The sequence below is a fragment of the Calliopsis andreniformis genome, chromosome 12, assembly GCF_051401765.1.
Source record: "Calliopsis andreniformis isolate RMS-2024a chromosome 12, iyCalAndr_principal, whole genome shotgun sequence".
Lineage (NCBI taxonomy): Eukaryota > Metazoa > Arthropoda > Insecta > Hymenoptera > Andrenidae > Calliopsis > Calliopsis andreniformis.
Genome location: NC_135073.1, coordinates 7291469 through 7314210, shown reverse-complemented (window position 1 = coordinate 7314210; position 22742 = coordinate 7291469). Strand labels below are relative to the sequence as shown.

Below are 22742 nucleotides of genomic sequence, written 5' to 3'. Positions count from 1 at the left end.
CTATGCCTTGTTAAGAAATAACTATTTCAATGCTCTCTTAACATTTAATACCACTAAATGTAGATCAATTCCATCAAAACTAGTTAAGTGCCCTGAGTTGATTCAAGATACGTCCCGTCTCAGTTTAACGCAACCATTACAACACGTAACAAATTACAATTATAACAAGCTGCAAATGTCCCCTATAACTGGAGGCGACCGTAAACGTCTGATTGTCGCTGGGATTGACACGTACGAGTTTCCCCGGTTCGCTGGTGTACGTCTTACCGCCGCGGGCGTTGCCTTACTTAGCTTGCCCGGCGCATTAACGATAATACATGCGCATAGCTGCAACAAATGCCGCATAAACGATAACGCGATCCACGTGGCAGCATAGGCGCAGAAGGGCACAGATGGTCGCCCTAGGCACTTACCAGTTACCACCACCCCGTGCACTGCCCCCTTCGGTCAAAGGGATCTAAAGGGCCTTGGCTGGCCACTAACCGTATTTATTCACAGGGGGTGACTGAATTTACCGAACCGCCGAAGATAAGTCTTGCCTCGAGCACAAGAAGCATCTTAATGCCACGAAGCCTTTTAGAAGTCTGTCCCAAACCCTGATCGGTAATCGCGTTAAACCTCTTTAGACAACGCGCAACCGAGACAAGTGTTTTCGTACATCTTTCGCTTGCAGCGTCAATAAGATCGGCGGGCAAGCGTATTGCAGGAGTTGAATACTTCACAGCGTTTAGTGTTTGCTTATTAAGATGAACTGTTGTCCTCTAGAATGGTGATGTACATGGTAACTCTGAGTATTCTGATTGATTTCATAAATAGTAGTAAACATTAAACTTCACTAATTAATATTGAAAATCAGTTTAATTTTGGTACTCGAGATACCAAGTAATAATATAAGAAATTTTTAATTGTGTCTGAAACTTAAATAGAAAAATGTAAATTTTGACCCCTTTTGTACTTATCTTGTGATCTTCATAAAATATTTATTATAAATTTAATGAATGCATTGCTTTGTAATTACACATTAACAAAACAACTTTTTCGTGTTCAAAACCCTACAATGATATAGAACTCATGAGATGGTATTTATACGAAAGCTATCAATTAATAAACATTTCTATCTCTTTATCTTAATCTCTTTAAAGTTCCAAACCATCAAGTTACGGAATAAAATATGTACATGTAGGTACATAATTTGTCCCATCCGAAAAGTAACATGTAACGCAGAAGATTTCGAAGAAGCCCGTAACTTCTCATTTTTAATCGGCGAGCAAATAAATGGAAGCCAGCCGATCGAGACATCAGTCGTTATTTAATAACGAAAGGATGGCTATGACAGATACTAGGGAAATATTTCTATACTTCAGCGTGTTCTATCACGTACTGCCTTAGTCTTTCTCACATACAACACGCTTCGATGCAAGTGGAACACGACCACACATATATGTACGAAAACCTGTACACGTACCAGATCACTACCGGCAAGTGGTCGGAGCAACAGATAAGTTTGATTTATTTTAATTTCTCAGCCAGCAACGCAACGGCCTTTCGTGGGGATTCCCCCTGCTTCTGTGAATTATTGCGAAGTTATTTTGTAGTTTGTATTGATTTACGGCTGGGATTTCGGAGCATCGCGAGCACTTTATCGTCGTTACAGGTGGGTAAACAGGTGTATCGGGGTTGAAAGGGTTGTCACTATCCGAAAAGAAAATTACGGTGCAATTTTTTTCGGAGAAGCTGTGACGTATCGTTCACCATACAGGAATTTTTGTGTAGGTGTACATACTTTAGAAAAGTATACGAATTTTGAAAAACTATGTGAATTGAGATTTAGAGATCCCAGAATACTCTTTGAGTTGTGATTGTTAGCTTTTGGCGGTAGTTAAAGATTTGTGATATTATATGTGATACAAATTCACATAAACCTGTTCTACACATTTGTGTTATAATTCTTGTAAAATTTTTAGAAAAACTCTTTGTATAATAAATTTCAGATTACTACTACTCGCTTGAAAGATACACATGTTTCTGGAATAAGGGACCAGCTAGTCCCTTAAGTTAAGTTAGCTGCTAACTTAAATTTAAAAAAAAATAAACAATCTCACTGCCTAATGAAAATAACATCAACATGTAAAATCAAATTCACTTCCCTAGAGTCAGACATCATAACTCCATTCCGTAGCAGAAGGAAATCAATCGTTAATGGCAACATGTAGCAATCGCCAATGTGCTAATACAATTTACGTCCTAATGACTGTTTATCTGTTTCCGATATCCAGCGATTTAACATAGTTAAGATCGCCTCGAATCAATATGAACTCGATTAAGGTGTTTGGCTCAGACAGAGAGCCATGATGTAGAATGCGATTATCGCCGAAACTCAGCGAATAGATTGCTCTATAACAGAGGCAACGTTGTTGGACTATGATTAACGCGTTGGCAAGTTCTCAGTTGGATGGGCGAGGAGACGCCTGGCATTGATATTCTTTCCACCTTGGGGGCTTAATTTTCTTCGTATCCGTCTTGTCCCACGCCATTTGGCAGGCAAAGTAAGCGGAGAATTAATCGGGACTTAATTACCAGGTTAGGCGGGTACTTGTTGCAGCAAAGCGGAGAGGCGTCTAGCGTACGAGGCGTGTTAGGGTGCCGTAGCGTAATAAGATTCCCTTTAATGGCATTACACGCCTCATTGGGACTTGCCAAGTCCGAAGTTCCTGCGACTTTACGCTGTGTTTGACTTAACCGGAAGTTACTGCCTTTCGACCAACCGTCGCACCGAACGAAGTAAAGCCGAGGGGTTTAAGTCTCTCAGCGCATTACGAGTTGCCCGGGAAACGTCTCTGGAACTTGCTCGAACACTTTATAAAAACTATCAGTATCATTAATGGTGTTTAGAGCACGATAGATATCTATTCTCGGACAGGTGAATTTCATGCACACTTGTGTAAAAACTGAGGTTATTTCTTTTTATATAATTATTAATTTTTCTTATTGGGGAGAAAGCTTATTGTTAGGAGAAAGCGTATTGTTTTCATTATGGATTATACAATCAAAAGTGAAAACTCTTGTGCCGTATCTTTCTTTTGTCAGCTAAAAAGTAAAATCTCTTTAAAGTTCGAACATATGAATTTAATAGTCTTTTATGAACACATTCAAACTGCACAAAAAATTTATCAACAAATAGAAAACATTTATATTTCTTTTTACGTTAATGTAATTTGACTAACCTCGTTAAAACTAAAAACAGAGACAGTAATTCTACTCCTGAAACAATTCTCATTCAAGTGATTCAGCCAAAGGTGTACAAGAAGTATCCAAAGCACTTAAACCCCTCGTCACTTTACAAGTATAATCACGCCTTACTGGCACGATTTTTTCCCCAAATCTTAATTCAATCCTCACAACCATCCATAGCACGCGAAGGAATGCGTTTCCATCGTTTCATAGAAGCAATTAAAAGATCCAAAATCGCGTACTACTCGCTTAAGGAAGCTCTCGTAAAAGTGACTAATGATCATTTCATGAAGATAAGCCTCTCGGTTTGGTCGCGATGATCCCTTAATAACATTTCTTACGGTCTTATTCATGCCCAACACGGTATCGCGATGCCGTCGATCCGCGCCGCCCCGTCTAGCGCATTTACCAAGGCCGCCGAAACGAAAATCGTATTTGGCCGATTGCGTGAAAAAGCATGTCAGTGCGCTGATTAATTACAGCATCGAAGCGTGGTCGGATGAGCAGGCGTAAGAAAGGCATGTCGTCGGTCGGCCGGCAATTAATTAAAGCGTCACTTGAATTTACAACGACGAACGAGCGCCCACCAACGACGAGGACGATCAAAGCTTCATCCGAGCATTACGATCTGGCAGGCGGCTGTCGGCAGGCGCGAAGAAGCCGCGCACGACGTCGACCCGCGTTCGTTCGATGCCGAGCAAAAACCAGCCGGATGGAAATCCAGGTGTCGAATCGCGCGGGTCTCGACTGTTGGACCGTTCTGACCCACGAGACAGGGCCAGTGTGACCATTGGTCCGGGAAACGACCTTAAACGGTCCTTATCTGGATTCAGCGACCGTTCCCCAAAGTCTCCGTAGGAAGTCCGACGGGGTCCGGCAAGAAACGTCCAACACACATTTAATAGCTTAATTTATAATTCTCGCCGCAAGAAGAAGAAATCCGGTGAAAGGGAAGAGGGACAGACGAAGGGACCCGGGCGGTCAAGCGCGCAAACCAGGCGAAAGAGAAAGAGAGGAAAAAGAACGGAACGGAATCCCTCTGGATAAAGTTGAACGGCGTATCGCAAGAAGAGGCAGCGCGAGGGGGCCGCGGAGGGATCGAAAGAAGCGCGAAGCACGGAGGAGCGGAGTCACTGAGAAAAACGATGGCAGGGGAAGAAAGAGGAAGAGGGATATACGGGGGATCGTGCGCCCAAGGAGAAGAAACTGGTGGAAAGAAGATGAAACGGAAGGAATGCCGACGCCGCCGCTGTTGCACCGATGGAAACTGTTCGACAATGCGGTGCGACGATCATGGACCTTTATATGGAGCGTCGTCCCCGTGGGTGGTCCTCCGCGGGACGACTTACCAGGCGTCATCCCGGATTCATCGGGACGATCAGCGCGTTGAGAACCACCGATCGCTAACCTAGAAGGTAGCGGAGAGTGAGATCGAGCCATGACGCGCACTGAATCACTCATCGTGCTTAGGTTGTCGTCGTTGTCGTTCGCCGTACCGAGAGCCTCTATCAGAGGCGAGCTATTAACTCGCGAGCACTGGTACCTTCTAACATTCTACAAGGCTACATTATTTACTACACCGCTACTTGTCCACGTAAAGTTATTACGGGGCATCCTGGCAGACCCATCCGCCGTGTCGGCTTTGATTCCGACAGATTTTTACGATCGGAATCTCAACGTCGTTAATCGCTGCTGTCACATTTTTTACGCGCCGTCTACGTCTCCGGATTATTCTGAATCCACAAGGATATTGTTCTACTCGGTGCTTTTGGGCATTCATTTCATTCTACACTGACGCATCAATAATAGTTTGCTTCAACCCTTCCTATCCTGAATTAATTCAATGAAGGTAACAGCTCCAGATAAGGTTCACGAAGAAACTTCCTCTTTTTGCAGCTAAGTATATTATATATCCGAGTGTTGGAATCGTCTTGTGACACTTCAGACAATTAGGTAAGGAGGTAGAATTAATAAGTACACTGCAAAGATGAAGTATCCAAAGACACGACATAGGAGCAAGATGGATACTTCGCTGTATGTTGGTCTACTGATCTGCTTATGAATTAATGACGAATCAATAATCTCGTACACATACGCACACGGCTATAAAAACAAAAGAAAACACTGATGTATTCGATTCAAGAGGTATATCATAGTGAGAAAATTATTCAAGAACACAGTACCATTAGAACCTAATAATCGATTCATAACAATATTTTACTATAAGTGGTCAATACTGAGTACCTTCAGGTCTTTTATTAGAGTGAACTTGAGTAGCATTGAAGATGATTGAAGATGCTTTGAAGATGATTCGACTATGTAAGACGACTGTTAGTTAGGGATGGAGCCATCGACAGACGCTCATTACGAATCAGACCCTAAGTTTCTCTTCTCGTTTCAGCTTTGTTCGAGCACCAACGACCAAACGATAGAACGATGGTTGGAAAGAAATAGGGGGATGACGGAGGGACAAGGAAAGAGGAGAAATCCAACGAGAGCTGTACTCTGAAATCCGGCGATTCTTTCAGGCGTCTTCGGAGATGATATTTGCTCGGATCAATCCATATGGTCGTCATGGCAACCGGTCAGCCTGGTTTGTCCACCTCCGACGCCCAAAGTCTCGAAAGCTGGCCGGCCCAACGAATGGACGAATGGACCCGGGGGTGCAGTGCTGATGGCCGATGGTTCGAGGGAGTCCGCGCTTCGCGAAGGGTGGACAGCAAATCTCGCAGTACTTTCCTTGCCAAGAATCCTTGTGTTTGCGGTCTCAATTGAATGAACGAAAATGTATACATACTACATCTATGTATTCCGATCTCGCCACGTTTTATCGTCCACTCGTCTGCGCGGCCTGCTCGATTGAACGAAATCCAATAGAGGCAAATGTATTCATGAACCGTTGTTTACGAAACTGTCCACGTAGCTTTCTCGTCTTTCGTACCATTGGAAAATCTTTCGTCTCTTTTGATTTCTTTTCTTAGACTATCTTTACATTGGCAGTTACAGTTTCTGTGTTATGCTTTTATGCACTTGTTCTTCTTATTTGTTTTATTTTATTCTTCTTATAATGCAGGAAAATTATCTTGAATATTCAAGAAGCTGTTTTGATGTATAGAAACTAATTAATGTATAAAATTCTGTGTTCCCCATTTTAATTATTTTTTTTAATATAGAATCTTGACTTTAAAGTCTTCAATTCAAAAAATTGTCCTTCTACTTTTCATTTCTTCCGTCGTATCATCATAAGGTAAATAGTATCTATTTCCACAAATAGTCAAATGACGTATGTTTCTCATCATTCCATGCATTGCATTCAATGTATTGAACCAATGACCCCGACGAAAGGAGAAAATGATGACAGAACATGGTCCATCTCCAATTTCATGCACGGAAACAGTCTGTTTCTGGTTATTGTCAAAATGAAATTAGGCAACATTGACATCTCGAGGAGTGTGAAACGTGCGTCAACAGATGCGATGGGCTATCCTCTCTAGCTTCGTGAGAATCTCCGCGAGTATTCTACATGCAAATTTATAGAGATCCTTCGGACACCGGCGTTTCGAGGGGAGGTATATCCTCGGGGGACCGAAGGCACCAGGACTAAGAGCGCTTCCTTGTACTGTCACTCCGCTCTGTTCGAATCAATCGCATAAATCTTGACGCATCGATCGTCCTTTTCGGTAACGTGGTCGCCTACGAAAAATTTGTCTCTGCTACTTTGTTGGTGAAAAATTGTAGCGTCGGCATATTGTCACTTTGCGTATGAATTTCTACTCTCGTTACAAAGTCATATTTTTAGATTTTCAGGAAACTTTCAATCTAAAATAATGTAGATAAGTTGATTTAGTGGAAGATACACATGAAAATCAGGTGAGCTTGAAAGGTATCTTTACTGCATTTAAGATTTCAATGATTATACAGTATTCCTTTATGATATGTTCATAATTCATTAAGTAGTTGATAGCTCCTGCCCTGGTAGATTTATTTGGCCTTACCGAAAGTGTGAGTAATAGTGAGTAACAAGCAAAACTAATTTTTTTCAAGGTATAGTGAATATAAAAACGATCTTATAACGAGGGAATTTTGTAACGAAATTCTGCTGAATTGTAAATTCAGTAAATTTCAGCAATCTTTTTTCAACTCATTAAGCCTATTACAAACATAATATAGAAATCAAAATTTATTTCCATAAAATACATTACTAACTTATCACTTCCAATATGTATAATAAAAGTAATTCTACCCGCGTTAAACGATTACCCATTTACATCCCAAATCATCGCAGACTCCCATATTCCACACTCCCATAGCGCGAACGTTTATCGACATCATACACAGTCGTAACAGAGACATGTGCGAGTTCCAAGAATTCGAGAGATAAATTTGTCGACATCCCGAACCGAATAAAAATACGCTGGCGAGCTTTGGTACGTGACGGATCGGAGGGCAACGATACCGATCGGAAAAAAGGTTTCGAGGTCGTTCAGAAGATTCCAGAGACACGAACTCACGGGACAGCTCGCAATCGCACAAGCGTTCGCTCGATCGCTCGGTCGCTCGCGCACGCTTACTATTTTCATCGTGACGCGTTCGGGCTCGCAGGCTGCGCGGGGCTGCAGGCGCACGATCCTGTTGAGATAGAGCAGTGGATCATCATTAACCGGATAGCCGCAAAACCGTGGACGGCTGATTGACAGGCGCGCAAAGACTTCCCGTTTTTCCTAAACCTGCCTTTTAGTTCTCGGTACGGCGAAACCCTTCTGCGGAGCCGAAGAACGATATACGTCGCCCGATGATGAAAGACGAACGAACTAGCGGGAGGGGAGGATTTCGAGGAGAGGGGGATCCATGGGGTGCCAAAGAAAGAAGAGGGTGCCTGAGCAGTTCCCCGGAGCTGACGGACAGCCAAGAGGCGCCAAGCTATGCGAGCTATTCGCCTCTTATTTTATGCTGCCTCCAAGGCAGTTTAACGAGCCTGTGTCTGTGTCGAGGCACACGTGTGCGTGTAAAGTCTGCTGTCAATAAACTGAGACGAACTCCTAGATGTCCAAGTTGCTTTCGTACTTTTGAATGATTACGTGAACCTTTTAGCGTGTTTATAACTAGATTGGGAGATATATGAGATTTATGGTTTGATAATGGTGATTTTTTGAGAATGTTACTTGAGGATTTATATTGGTTTAAATAGACTCTAAATGTCTAGAATTGAAGGGTATTGGCGTGTATTGGTTGCTAGTAAGGTGCACTCAAAACCAAAGTACTTTGTAATCGGCTACCCTTGACCACTTTCAGTCGCCACACAAAGGTCACTGTCACTGATCAGCTGCTGATCGATGGTGAGGTCACTGCGAGCTAAGCCACACGCCTTTTTTGGGTTGCAATGGTGCTTCAGGTTCAATTGATTTGGGAATTTAGTAGCCTCCCAATTTTCAAACTCTGAATACCTAATTATTTATAAGCAACTACATATTTTCAAACTATGCAAAATTTGATTGCTAACATCGTTTTTGTAGTGAATTAGATTTGAAATACACTACACTGAATTTTTCTCAAAATTCTGGTAATAAATTTTCAACAATTTTCAACAACTAGCGATCACATAAAAATTAAAAATAACGTATGCAGCAGATTTAAATGTTCGTTGAAGCTCCTAAAATAATCAATAGTACACTCTTCATTAGTTTAAATGACCTACTCTAAGTGCTAACGCGCAAAACCAAGGATAATCACTGCCAAAATCACTAAACACTACTATTAATCACACTCTCGTGATTCAAAAGTAATCTAACCATATGATTCAATAAGCAAACACCTATAAAACTCTAATCCTAAGTGAACCATAGAGTACTCGAGAGAGAATCCTTTTGATGATCAACAACGCGTACATTGCGCGAGTGTAGGATTATTGTCAGATAATCTTGGGAACGCTTCGGTCAGGTCGTTGATTGTCGAGAACGGATTTGGACAATAAGATGACACGATCGTCCCATCGCATTACGCACGAGTTCAAAGCACTAGAGGCATCAGTGCGTGCCCGGTGTTTAGAGGCCCTAGAAAGTAATTGAGTTGGCCACGCGACTCTTCAAGTGGCTCCCTACCAACGCCGCGCAGCGGGTTCTCTGCAGGCTCTTCTCATTGGTAACCACCTGTTTTGAGCGGAACCCTCTCTCTTTCTTTGCCTCCTCCCTCTCGCTCTTCCACCCTCCACGCGTTTCTCTTTCCTTCTCTCAGTCGCTCGTCTACGCACCCGTGCAATAGAGAAAATACTCGTGCACGCACGCACACATCGGTTAGCCACTCGAAATTCATGTTGCCTATTGTGCGAAGGGTTTGACATACGGCCGATGAGCGCCACCGTTTTTGAAACCCACCTCCCTCTCGAATAATGCACCACCACTCCCTTGCACGTCGTCGTTGTCATTCGACTACCCCGTGTGCACGGATGCTCCCTAGCGATCTGTTTGCTCGTTTTCTTTATCGAGATAAACGGGTCTTTCAGTGCGCTCGTGTGCCTCTACTTTCGAAACCTATCCTATTAACGCGCGTGTCAGAATTCTTTATTTGCGCACGGGGGTGCGTCTTTGATTTTGGAAATTAAAAGCTTCTGGTTTGAGGTACTTCAGCCCTGTACTTGGTGCCATGTGTCTGGTCTATTGTCCGTTAGATAAATTAAATTTTTCGTTGAAGAAGCATTTTAATGCGGTATCTGTGTAACTTATGAAATGAAGAGGAGTACAGATTAATCTAAATGTTCTTGTTAATAAAAATATAAGTAGTTTAAGTTAGTAAACTGTGAATGTTTATGAATTCATGGGATACTTAAATAAGCAGGATGAAACAAATTTTGATCTAGGTCCCATGTTTTTAAATTTGTCTATAAACACATGAATTTGTGTAAATGTCTAAACATAAAGCTTTAAAATAAGAAGTTCAAGCGTCAACTAATATAGTAAAATTTACAATACATCAACCTTCTAGATTCTAGATAGACGGTTCTGCATAGAGATCAACCCTCATTATTTGAATTTTCATAAGATTCCAATAAAAATTCTAAATATTAAATTCTACCATTTGATACAAGGACTATAGTAATAACTCAACAACAAAGCACACTACTTTTGTAAATATAATATAACATCGTTCTAGATAATTCACGACGTTTCAACTTTGTTACTTGAAAACAAATATATTTCTCTTCGATTAATCTATAATTGTAAACCTTCCTCCATTTAATTTTTCCATTGCAATCAAACAATGTAAATAAAAAATATCTCTTTCAAGTATTGCTTTTATCAAATTGCTCCGTTCGATGTATTCTGAAGGCAAAAGGCTGACGTCCAGTATCCGATGCTTGTCGTATAGGAATTCCACTCAATTTCGAAGTAGGCATTCTAGTATCATGAAATCTTGGCAGAAATAATAGAAGATAGGACAGGGTAGTCTAGAGTAAGAGATCGATTTGGTAGCGCCAGAAGAGGAAGGAAAGGGAGGCAGCGTAGAGGACCGAATGCCATTTAGAGTCATCCACCGTGTCTCGATCTAGAGGCACCCTTCCAGCCATCGGCGAGCCGTGACGCCTGGCATCTGTTCTGCGGGCCGAGACCCCAACGAGGTTGGCAGAAGCAACGCCAACGGCAGCATATAACGCTACAAAATGCCAAGGGCCCCGTCACCGACGTCTATATACGCTCGAACATTGAATGATCCTGCGAGCAACGACACCGCTCGACGTTTTTCCGACTGATTTCACATATACATGGACTTCAGACCCTCAAATCGTTTCATAAGTGATTTGTTGTGAAAGCTTCTATTAACTGTGATTGCTTGGAATAGTACTCTTACGAAATTGTGCTAAAGCTTCTGCACAAGTACATGTTTGAGCGGATTTTTTAATTACGTGCTGAATATTTCATGTATGTTTGATATCATCAATATACATTTCTTTTATAAGAAATTTTTCTAATGTCTATATATTCTGTAACTAAGTTTTATACAATATTAATTTCAAAGCTTCAATTAAATCCAAATTAAGTTCTCTGTATTTTTAATTTTTTAGTACTCAACATATATTTATACATATAGTTGAGAATAAATTATATGAAATACTGTCGAATATATAGTACAACTGATCAAAGATGGTAATGTGTCTTCAATGTTCAAGGGAACTTTAAAAGAAAGCGAATAAATCTATTTTAACATATAAAATTATTAAGTATACTTTCTTCTTATTGTAAAAAATTTTGTATAGAACGTTTTTTACTTCTTATATAGATATTTCTTAACAAAGCTCTTAAATATTCAATTTTTTACCTCCTTTACCTTTCTTCATTTTTATTTTTGAACGATTTCTTCAACAAGCAGCTCTCATAACAGAATACTACAAATAGGCGTGTACGCAAAATGTAATGATAACCAAGAATTCAAAAGCCAATCGATGAAAGCCTAGCCTTTCGTTAGCACGATAAGGTTCAAAGAGGAAATCTCGAAATGCTTTGAGCTTGGGCAACGACAGGGGAAGAAAACTGGTGAGCACCGGCAAGAAAAAGAGAATACCTCCGCCTTCCTGGAAGGTAGATCGATGGCGATTTTTCACTCACTTAGCTCGGTGCGCATCAATATGCATTAAGCTGATCGGTTCTCCCTATTGGTTTCTCTTCTCTTTCAGAGCAAGGAAGAGAGAGAAAGGGATAGAGACCGAAAACGTGGACGAGAAGCTTGGAAAGGGGTGGCGCATTGAAGGAAGAAGAGTTCCCTCTCTCCGCCCTCTGCCTCGACCATGCAGGAAGGGAATAAGAAACAAGCGGTGCGCGGGAAGCTGTTAAGATATTCTTCGAAAATAAGGATACCGTATCGAGGTAATTCTCGGCAGGCAGAATAACCGTAAGGGAATCGAGTCGAAGTCTCGGCTACGGCCAAGATTTCGCGGCTCTACGACACTCTTGGGTGCGTTTTGGTATCTGTCTGGGTTCTTCCGCAGTCACGGCGGAGGATATGCCCGACGCTTTCTGCGCAGACGGTGGGTCAATTAGCGTCCACTTGCGTCGGGACTTTCGGAAAGTTGTGCGTTTTAGCGTTGGAACAGCGCGGTTCTCTCGTTTCTAAGATCAGTATGTCAGTACCAGTCTCTGTGACTCTTAGATATATTATCACGTAATGAATCTAGCAGTGGACTTACATTTCTAGAATTAGAGATCTTAAGATTGCGAAGAGAAGTAGGCCTATCAGTCATTGCACCTATATGAGCCAATTTTTTGAAGCTCGAAATGTTATTAAGTTGTGGGGTAAATAGGTAAATGGTAACTTCATTGTGGCTGCGCGGGTGCTACTCTTAGCTGGCATGATGAAACTATGATTTCATTCATTTATTAAGGAACCAGTCCGTACTTTACGTATCTACAAGGCAAAAGTACTCTACAAAAATCGATAGATTTCTATAAATAAATTATGGTTTACAATGGGATTGTAGTAACTCTACCATATTATTTTTATTATATTTCAACGTTGACCCCACATTACATCAACTGAGAGAGTTAAGCTTACGAAAATTATTTAACTAGAACTTTTATACGATCTAGCTTGCTTTTTTGTCGTTTATCGAGATGATAGCCGTGACGTTATGAACATTTCTTACTTACGTTTATTTCTTTACCTCAAAGGTTCACCAAATTCTAACTGTAATAATTATTCACACAAGTATTTATAGAACGAAATTCCACATATACATTTTTCTCAAAATCACACAATATAATTCACCGAAAACAAGCTCTGTCGATTTTTGTGTCTGACTGTTACAAGTGCTCACTTTGTACTGACTTTCTCAGACGAGAATTTAACATTTTATGCATGTAAAAACCCAGAGGAATAAAACACTCGTTTTTTAAATAATGCCGAGAATCCATTGAAAACTCTATGTCAGCCAAACTGACATTATTTTCCCTTTAAACTGATAACAGTGTAACAATGTACTAAAATCTTCACATTCTTCACACAGGATAATAAAAATAATCAGTCAAGCTGTTAAATGATAAAATACATTTTTTAAATTTATTTTTTCAATTTATTTTGTGCTCCAAACATTCTATAGGTACTAATTGTTGCTATATTCTTGCTATAAAATAATAATGCCAACATATCAATAAAATTTAACATTTTACAGAGATATAAATATACTTAAATGTTTACCATTTTAATTAGCGCATGTTTCATTATAAATGTTTGGTGTGTATAATTACAATATTTCAAACCGATTAAATGCGAATTAAAACATTTTATTTAGATTAAATACTATATAATACGCAATGCTATATTTTATGGCGAACAAATTAATTTTGGTGAATGCAGAAAACACTGCATTTTACTCAATCAGAAGTGACAGAAAAGGTTCTCCGTTTACAGAACCAACGAACTTATCTGATAATTAACGGTGTCACTGTGCCACCGTATCACAGTAAACGACAAAGAAAGTTATCGCCACCTCTGAAAAGTACAGGGTGCAAATGTTTGTTTCTGTCAGAGCCGTGCCAAAAAACGCACCAAATGGTTCGCTCAAGCAATTCCAGAACCGATTCCGCTGATACATAATGGATCAACGGGGGTTGCCTTAGCATAAGTTTTCCATTAGCAGGCTGAATAGATCGGGATATCGATAATATCGAATATAGATTCCAGTCGTATTTCGCGAGCGAAGCGCGTGTTTTAGGCGCCTGCCTCTTCTTTCGATTCAGCAAACGAACTCCCGCGTATTTGTCCACAGCGAGGAAGTATATTCCGTGAATTTTTTGGTGATTCGGCTAATTGGGCAAATTTACGAGGGAACCAAGCCATTTTTGGTCTCGAAATACCTTATGTGTCTTAACGATCTTACCAGGATCTTCAGAATTTCTGAATTTCGCATCGAAGAACGGGGCGACGCATCGAATATCGACTAAACATGGAAACTATTGCGCAAATCCTTAATTTAGCTTTAACGAATTTGGCAGAGAAAAAACTTTCGCTGACAGATTGCTATGAATCCCCTGTAGTCGATTCTAACAAACTGCACGTTTCCAATACTTCTTGCTCTTGAATATCAATTCAATCAGTTTTGATTCTAATTATATTTAATAGTATAGTGGTTTTCGATATGAAAATGAAGAAGATGTTTAATATATTTTTACTTTCGACTTATAATAATTTTTCATTTTCTTATAACTGTTTGAATAACGATGATAGTATAGTTAATTGTGAGTTGAATTTGTTGTTTATCTATATATTTGCAAAATTAAAGCATTACTAATATATGAACGTAGTCAAACATGAATCGTAATTAGCAGAATGAACTAATGATTGAGTACTCTTTACTCTTTCCTGCAAAAATAGATTACTTTAGAGTAAGATTTAGAGATTATTTGTTATAACAAATTTAAATGAAAAGATGACCAGAGTAAGTTACTGTCAACGTCAGACAATATGACAAAATAGAACTAGTCAAATTGTTGCAGTTATTCTGAATATATGTCTCTTTTCAAGATAAAGCAATTTATTAATGAAACAGGCTAAAATTAAAATCCGATACTACGAAAGACACATATTTACATAAACTCTGTTTTAACAATACTATAGATATCCTAAATCTATAGTTCCCAAGTATACTTAAGTATCAAGGGACACCAACCTTTCAACTCCCTCACCAAAGTTGGTCCATACTTATTGATCTCAATTTTCTATTCGAAGAAAGCAAAAAATAATTAGCCGCTCAAATACAACGTTATTTATCCAGCGATTTCCCGCTCGAACGATCGGCCGTTCTTTTTTCTGTAGAGGAGCGTGCACGCGTACTCTCGTCCATTTATTTTAGGGGCATACCCTGAATGGAGGGTGTGATACCCCAGCAATGGGGTCCCATATGTTTAGCGTACGAGAACGTGTACTACCGCTGAGCATGTTTTGATTTCCCTAATAGTCACGTTAGAAAATAGTGCTTCCACGACCATTGAAGCTGAAAAACCCTGACTAATGTAACTCGCCTCGTTTCTTTACTCTCGATAACTGTGTGGTTAGGAAGAAGTCAATAGATCAGGTTACAATGTTTCACTGGGAAATCCTGAATTTGATTGTGTTCTTAATTAATTGTACTTGGGGGTAGTTCTGATTCGAAAAAACAGGGATTTTATAAACCTGTTCAATAATTATTTCAGATATAGGTAAGTAATAATAATAGATGTGGATCTATTATTTAGAAATAATTCAATTTTATAACTTTGTCATACTTTTAAAACAGTCTTGTTTATGAGATGATCTGATATTCACACTCAAAAAGATATTTCTAAAATCAAAATTAATTTTATTAATAGAAAATTATTAACAGAAAAAGAAACAGAAATTAAAAACGATATTACAAATCTACAATACTTTTGTATCTTTACACATCCTTATCGAAACCTTGAAGAAAATCAAAATACTCAGACTTTTTAACCACATTTTTGAAGCTTTTCAAAACTACTTATGTATGATTTCTAAACCTTCCTCTATACTTCTATTCTACCTCAAGATTCTCAGAGTGAGACTACTCCAATCCCACTACTGTTAAACCAGCCATGTACTCCCCTCGTTAGTGTCCGAACTCTTGGAATGAATCTACTTATACAATCGCGTATCTACATCTTAATTAGCGCAACCAATGACATATATGCGGATGCAGAAAAAAGGCAAGAGGCGTAGCTAGCTAAGTATATATAGTGGGTGAGAGAGATTTCCCACTGGATCGTTTGATTCGACCAATGAATGGCAAGTCCGTTTCCGTATGCATCGCATACGTCGTTCACTTAATAAGCTTCCCTTATCGATGTGTGTCATCTATGAGCAGTCAGCCGAGACCTGTCATTATCCTACCCTATCTCGACTAATAGTTTTCATCATTTTCATCCAAAGCGCTGGCCCACAACGCACACGATACTTGTTCTGTGGAACAACATTAATGCAGCATGGTCTAACATGTGTCGCTGATTGCACGCACTTTCTCTTGATTAGCTTCTAACAGGACATCAAATCGCTTGCGGTTTGTACGATGTCTGATACGCAGAAATCGTGGCCCTTAATGCGATTGTTTTATCATTCAGTGCTATCTGTTGCGAGATTTTGATTTTTGTGTGTACTTTGTGCTCTTTCTAGGCAGGATATGGGATGATGACTATTTGGACTGTTTTTTATCTTTGAAATTTTGATAGGAAGTATTTGAAAGAATGAGCAACTGGATAGGATAAAATAGGGAGAACTCAGAAGGTTAAAAGATACAAAGAAAGTGTAAATCGACTTCTATACAATTTCTATCATGTGTCTATATACATTTTGATACTTAATCCTCGGACTCCCGTGCCAGGTCAATATTGACCCGTTACAGGCCTCTGCCGAGCCGTCGCGTGGGTAGTCTGAGGGTTAACTAGGAGTTATATCTTTGTACTTCAAATTCATATATTTCTAAGATAATATCCCTTTCACTTTTAATATTCATATTTGTCGTTTAGAAATAAAACTGAAATTACATTATATCTTATATAAGTTTTTAGAGAACAGAAAAGAGACATATGTATGATATCTTTTGAGTTTTGTTTTAAAATTTATATAACATGTAGTGTAGATGCAACTTAAAACATGAAGTGAATAAAGATTACTCTAAAATATGTGTATTGTGAAATATATCTGCACAATAACTGATAAATAAGTTTTGGGAAACTTTCTTCTCCAAACAGATGCGCTTTGCCATTAGGTGCTTATATCGAGAACTAAAGTTTCTGCTGTCATTTACTTATTATCAGGAAATAATACTCTCATCCTGTGAATAAAATGCATAGTATATAAATATATTAGAGAATCTTCAGCAAAAAGGGGATAGAGCTAAAGTATTCAAGTTCGAGCAATCAAAAAATATTCTCCCGAAAGCGAATAACAAAGGCAAACACTTGCATTCGAACGACATAAAAGCGCAAACGTTTCCGCGGTGAATTCGCGCGACACATCGAACGTCAAAAGAATTTTCAGCATTCTGCAATAATGCTTGCACCGGAAACGCTCTGACCAGCCTTGATATCGAATCCATACTGATGGAGATTCGCAGCAGGGGTACGAGACAACGTGGCACGATTCGGCCAAATTTGCATGCATTAACGCCACAAGCGCGACTGATTGACAATCCGTGTGTCATTGTGACGTCGGCCAAATCACCCGAGCATCCTTCACCAATCGCAATCAATTAAGGTAACGATTGATTGTTACGCGTTCGGACTCGACGAAGGGAATACCGTGAGCTGGTATTTATGCGGATGATAGACGTGCCATTGAAAACCACAATATCGCCATCGACGACGGCATCCGCTTCAAAGATTTCCGCATATTTAATCGCTGTGTTTTTTACTTTTTTAATGCTCTCTTGAGCAAACAGATGAAACAAATTGCTGTTCTTAACGTGCTTGGTAGATTTAGGTTAGCATTCATCAAGTCATTTTAGGAATTAAATTGTAACATACTGGTGTAGGTATTTGTATTCTTATGTGTAGTAAATGTTGTTTCAAAATAAATGAGGAGATGGTAAACTTTAGCTAAGTTTCACTGACGCTACCATTATTTCAGTTAAAAATACTAGGAAGTAATTTTGATTGTAGTTTGCGACAGATGTAAAATATTTTCACTGACATATTACTATTTTATAAATAATGTTATGAAGCAAGAGCCTATATTTTCTTTGCAAAATTTTATCAGAACAGTAACACAGACATTTTCTGAGACAGTTAAAAGCTGACTAATGAATTAACACAACAAATAAAGAAAGAAAGAATAATGAAATAAATAGTACTATAATTATCGTTAAAATTATGAGCTGGGTACTTCATCATACATTACTGTTTGAATAAACATTGCCAATTAATACCAAACCAGACAAATAATATCCTCAGCACGCTACATCACTTTCTACAGAAACTTCTCAACAAGTTCATTCGAGAACCACCAATAATCATCCCGAGCCCTTAGTAATAACACCAAATCCAACTGTCACCTCCCCAAAACACTCCACAGCATCGCAACGCCCCCGCAAGTCTAATGTGCCCTTCTTCAGCAACAAATTTTCCCGCCACCTACCGAACAATTGCGAAATATATATTCTCCCTTTCGCGAGGCTGGTCAACGTTCATCGTGGCATTAATCGGCTCCGCTGCCATTTTCCCCGTGAAAAATTCTCCCGCATGGTCCCCTCGAAGAGGCCATACGTCCACGAGAACGAAACGATCGTCGTCGCGCGCCACCCGAAATGGGATCCGTCAAATTGACAGAGGGTAGCAACGGAGAGGCGCGTCACGCCGCTGAGGGTCGCGGGCCGAACGAGTCGGAGAGGCGGTTGCACCAGCGGAGAGCATGCGAGGGCTATGATCGATGTCCTCGGAGCAAGGGCTTGTCCGCCGAGCGAAATAAAGTTAACCAATCGGGCCAACGAATGGCTGGTTCAGGCTTTATTGGCTTCGCTAATTCTGGCCTATGTCGCGATGACCCGATGCCCGATTTTTTTTCGAGCTGCGCCCCCCCTGCTCTCGAGGGGGCGGTGAGAGGGCGAGGGGGGAGCGATTAAAATTGGAGAAAAAGTGATACGGGGAGGAGGGACGGGGCGAGTCGTGGAACTGGCCACCGACGGGGAGAGGATTTTCGTAATTATGGAACGGCGTTTGTCCCGGGGGATTCGTCAGTCGACGGAAGAGCCCCTGGCGCTGTACGGCCACGACAATGCCATTTTAATTATGCATGTTAATTGGTTTCCGAGTCTGGCGTAATACCAGCTTCTCTAGGACTATTCTCGCAGTAGGTCTCTTCGTCACATTGCCGATCGATGCGACCTGTCGATCAATCGCTTCAATTGTTTCGGTGGACGTTGGGTGAGCGCGGTGTTTGTAAATTGGGGGACAAATTTCATGGATCGATCAATTTTGTAAAATTGTGTGGAAGGGTATAAGCAGATATCAGGAAATCAACTGTTTTGAGAAATAATCGGTTTTAGTTTGTATGAATATGTAGTGAATGCAACGATATCTTGAAATTTATCAATGGGTAAGGTCAAATAATAGATATATATGTATTAAAGATTGATGAAGAAGTAAATATTCGCATGATAACGTTGAACACTAAACAAACAATCGTTGTTTAGAAGATCTATTATAAATTTTGTATAATATTCTATAATTAACCCTCAAACTGAAATATCTAGTAAATGTCTTCTGTGTTTATGATTAGTTTATACAATTTGTACCTATTGCTTATAAATATCTAGAAATGTACCTATTTATAGAGTACCTATTTTATTATTTATATTATTTATTCTCCATTATGTTATAAGAAGTATGCATTGATCATATAACCATACACCAGAAAAAATGATTAATGATAACTTCCTATTCTCTGATATAAAGATATTGACAAACCTACTTTGCGCGAAAAGTCTCTCAACTTCTCTAGTCGAAATAGAAATTCTCGTCGCAGTCGCATCCTTTTCTATTCCTCTGAGACTGTTCCCTTCAACGGTCCAGTGAAGGAAAGCGATAGGGTGAAAAAATGGCCACGCTTGGCTATAGAATCTGTTGTTGTTTTTTGTTCTTTTTTTCAGGCAGATATACAGGATTGATGGGGGCTGCGTTGTACTTTCTGCACAGTTGAGTGAGCATGTCACAATCGACCAGGGCCGCCTCAATCAAAGTGGCATTGATACCCTTCGCTCATTCTCTCGATCAGGCCCTCACGCTCTCCATTGCGGTTTTGTTCGAGACCGAAAATCTATTAACCTACCGATGTATATATGCGTATATTCCAACAAGCGAACACACACATATCACCCCCATATGGGACCAAGGTTAATTTTAATGGCTACAAAAGCAAAAAGCCATTGCAAAACTTTCATCCCCCGAGTGACCAATTTTATGCGGAATAATGCTACCTGGCATTACAAACGGAGCTAGTAATATCCTGCAACCTGTTCTTACGTAAATATAGTTTATTACGGATTTATAATTTGCAATTACTGTCCACTCTGTGTAAGCTAAGTAATTTATATTTTTATGGATATCGCTAGTATTAAAAATTTTCATAATATTATAATTTAGTTTCTTGTAGAAAATTATGAACTAGATTTAATAAAACGTAGAGATAATAAATTTGATGTCAAGGACCATTTTCAATTCAAAAGTATTGAAGGCAAAATAAACCTATTTGAAGCTTGAAAAAAGGTTGAGCGAAGATATAGAGAAATATAAAACGAAACATAACTAATTAGACTCTCAACAAAATATTTACCTGAAACATTATCTAATTTTTACTTTCCTCAGGCATTTGACATAGCTACTATTATTATGCAAAAATAGGTAGATACCTATGTATATCTATGATTTACTGTAAATTCTAATACCTTTAAATCTTTACACGCCGCTGTCTTAATCATTATTTGTGCAAATGCATGATAAATAGAATGCTAACTTAATCTCCTAATCCTATGGATCGTTCATTTACTCTACGTCCAGTAGGATCTACCACAAACCAAGCTCAGAGACATCGCCTAGGGTGGCGCTCGATGTGACACGCGACCACAACGTGGCTGCATTTACATTATATCGTGGTTTTACGATGTTACTTAGGTGCGTGCGTGCCGTGTGCCGAACCAGCATTTTCGAGATTAATTTTTCTAATGCTTGCTTGGGCAAGTCTTGCTCCGAAGTAAATTTATTATCGTACGAATAACACAATAACGTAAGCATTCTACCTTAAATTAAACCTAAATAAAAATTTGATGAAATTATTCTTCATGGAACAAAATATTTAAATTATTTATTTTAAACTACACAATATGTATATTTATCGAATAAAAGTAGTGTTACATGTATACATATGAAACGTCTGTTTTTAGGAATTTGTATGGAAGAATATAAAATAGGTGTTACAGTACTGTTCTATGATTATGGTACACGTCACCTGGTAATAATTTTATTTTATGCTAAATGGTAGTAAAAAAATAGATTTCTGAGAAGTATGTTTTTTTTTAAATATATTAGCTGAAGGTACCTATTCTAACTATGTATTAGAATACTTTTGTTACTACTGTAGTGGTGCTGTACTGTAATATTGTTTAATACTTAATTCAGTAGTTGCTCACTACTGAGCGAATGAATGAAGAATTTCTTCACTCCTCAATTAATTAATTGAACTAAAAATTTATTTGAATATTCAAAATATCATCTGTATCACTAATATATTTCTGATTATTTTCAGCCAAGGTATCAGTAACCAAACGATAATCTCCACTACCAAGTGAAACATATTTATATCAACTTCACAGTTTACACGAACAACCTATCTCCGACTAAACAGCCCATTTCCTCGAAGTCTATAAATAACGCCTATGGCAGGACATTGCACTTGTACCCTATAGGTGTGGATACGAGAAGAATGCAGCACAGAGGAAAATAGTTACGTGCAAGCCTGGTAGGCTTTGCTTGTCACCTACGTGTAACACATATCCTCTGGATGAGGATGAAAGCTCTGAGACAGTGGTGTATTGAAAACCGGGGGTTGAGCACCCCTGAGCACAAGATGTCCTCCTGAAGACTATCTCGGCCTGGGTCCCGCGGGAAACCTCTTCCTTCCTACCGTTCCTATCTCAGAACACTCTATAGACTATTCAGATACCAGGCTCACCCCACTACTCCCAATGTTAGTCAGGTTGCGAGGGCGAGGCTGAGAGGGACAGAGGCGAGAGGCGCGAAAGAGACAGGGATGGAAAGAGTATGTATGTATCTGTATTTTCAAGGACAAGCAGTATCACGTACAAGGTGGAGGAGGTATAAGTACGCCTGAGCATTCGAGTGCTCCTCTAGCTTGTAGCCTCGCCACACCTCGTAGGAAACGTATTTTGCAAGCCTAAATATCCCGGGTTCCTCGTCGCGACGGCATACGACGCTATCTCGAGGACGAGTACCTTCAAGAAGGAGTTATCTCGGACCCTTATTTCGCAGATCGTTGCGGAGCACGATAGTAGGGGCAGTAAACTGATATCATAATCGTTGACGTTTCCACGAAACCGGGGTGTACATCTGTTCGTTCGCTGGAGTCGAATAAAAGATCTGATATACCTTTGCGTCTGCGTTTGTCGAGAAATAATCTTGCGTCGCATCGAGGACGATCTGATTCGTATTTTAAATTTTAAGGGACAAGTGCGTGAGGAAACAGTTTAACGAACAAAAGCAAAAGAACTAGTTTAGTGTCAGAGTTAACCCTAGGTAAGCCAAGAAGTATCAAACATGTCCACAAACATTTAGAACGCTGACTTAATTGTGAATAACACACGATTATGAATGATACTAATACAAATTATAACGACAGGATAAATAAAAAATAATTTGTTTTTAAGGTAGAATCATTGTAAAATTAGGGTGGTATTTATTCTATCAAATAACTTCTATCTTTTTTCATGAAATAAGCGTGTGTGCTTAATAATTAAGCAACGAAGA

The 22742-nt window shown here is 39.5% G+C and overlaps 1 protein-coding gene across 3 annotated transcripts in view; it reads right to left on the bottom strand.

Moving 5' to 3' along the window:
* The window catches only part of Kn (EBF transcription factor knot), a 111436-nt gene that overhangs the window by 54575 nt on the left and 34119 nt on the right, over positions 1-22742 (bottom strand). The gene's annotated exons all lie outside the window — the stretch shown is intronic.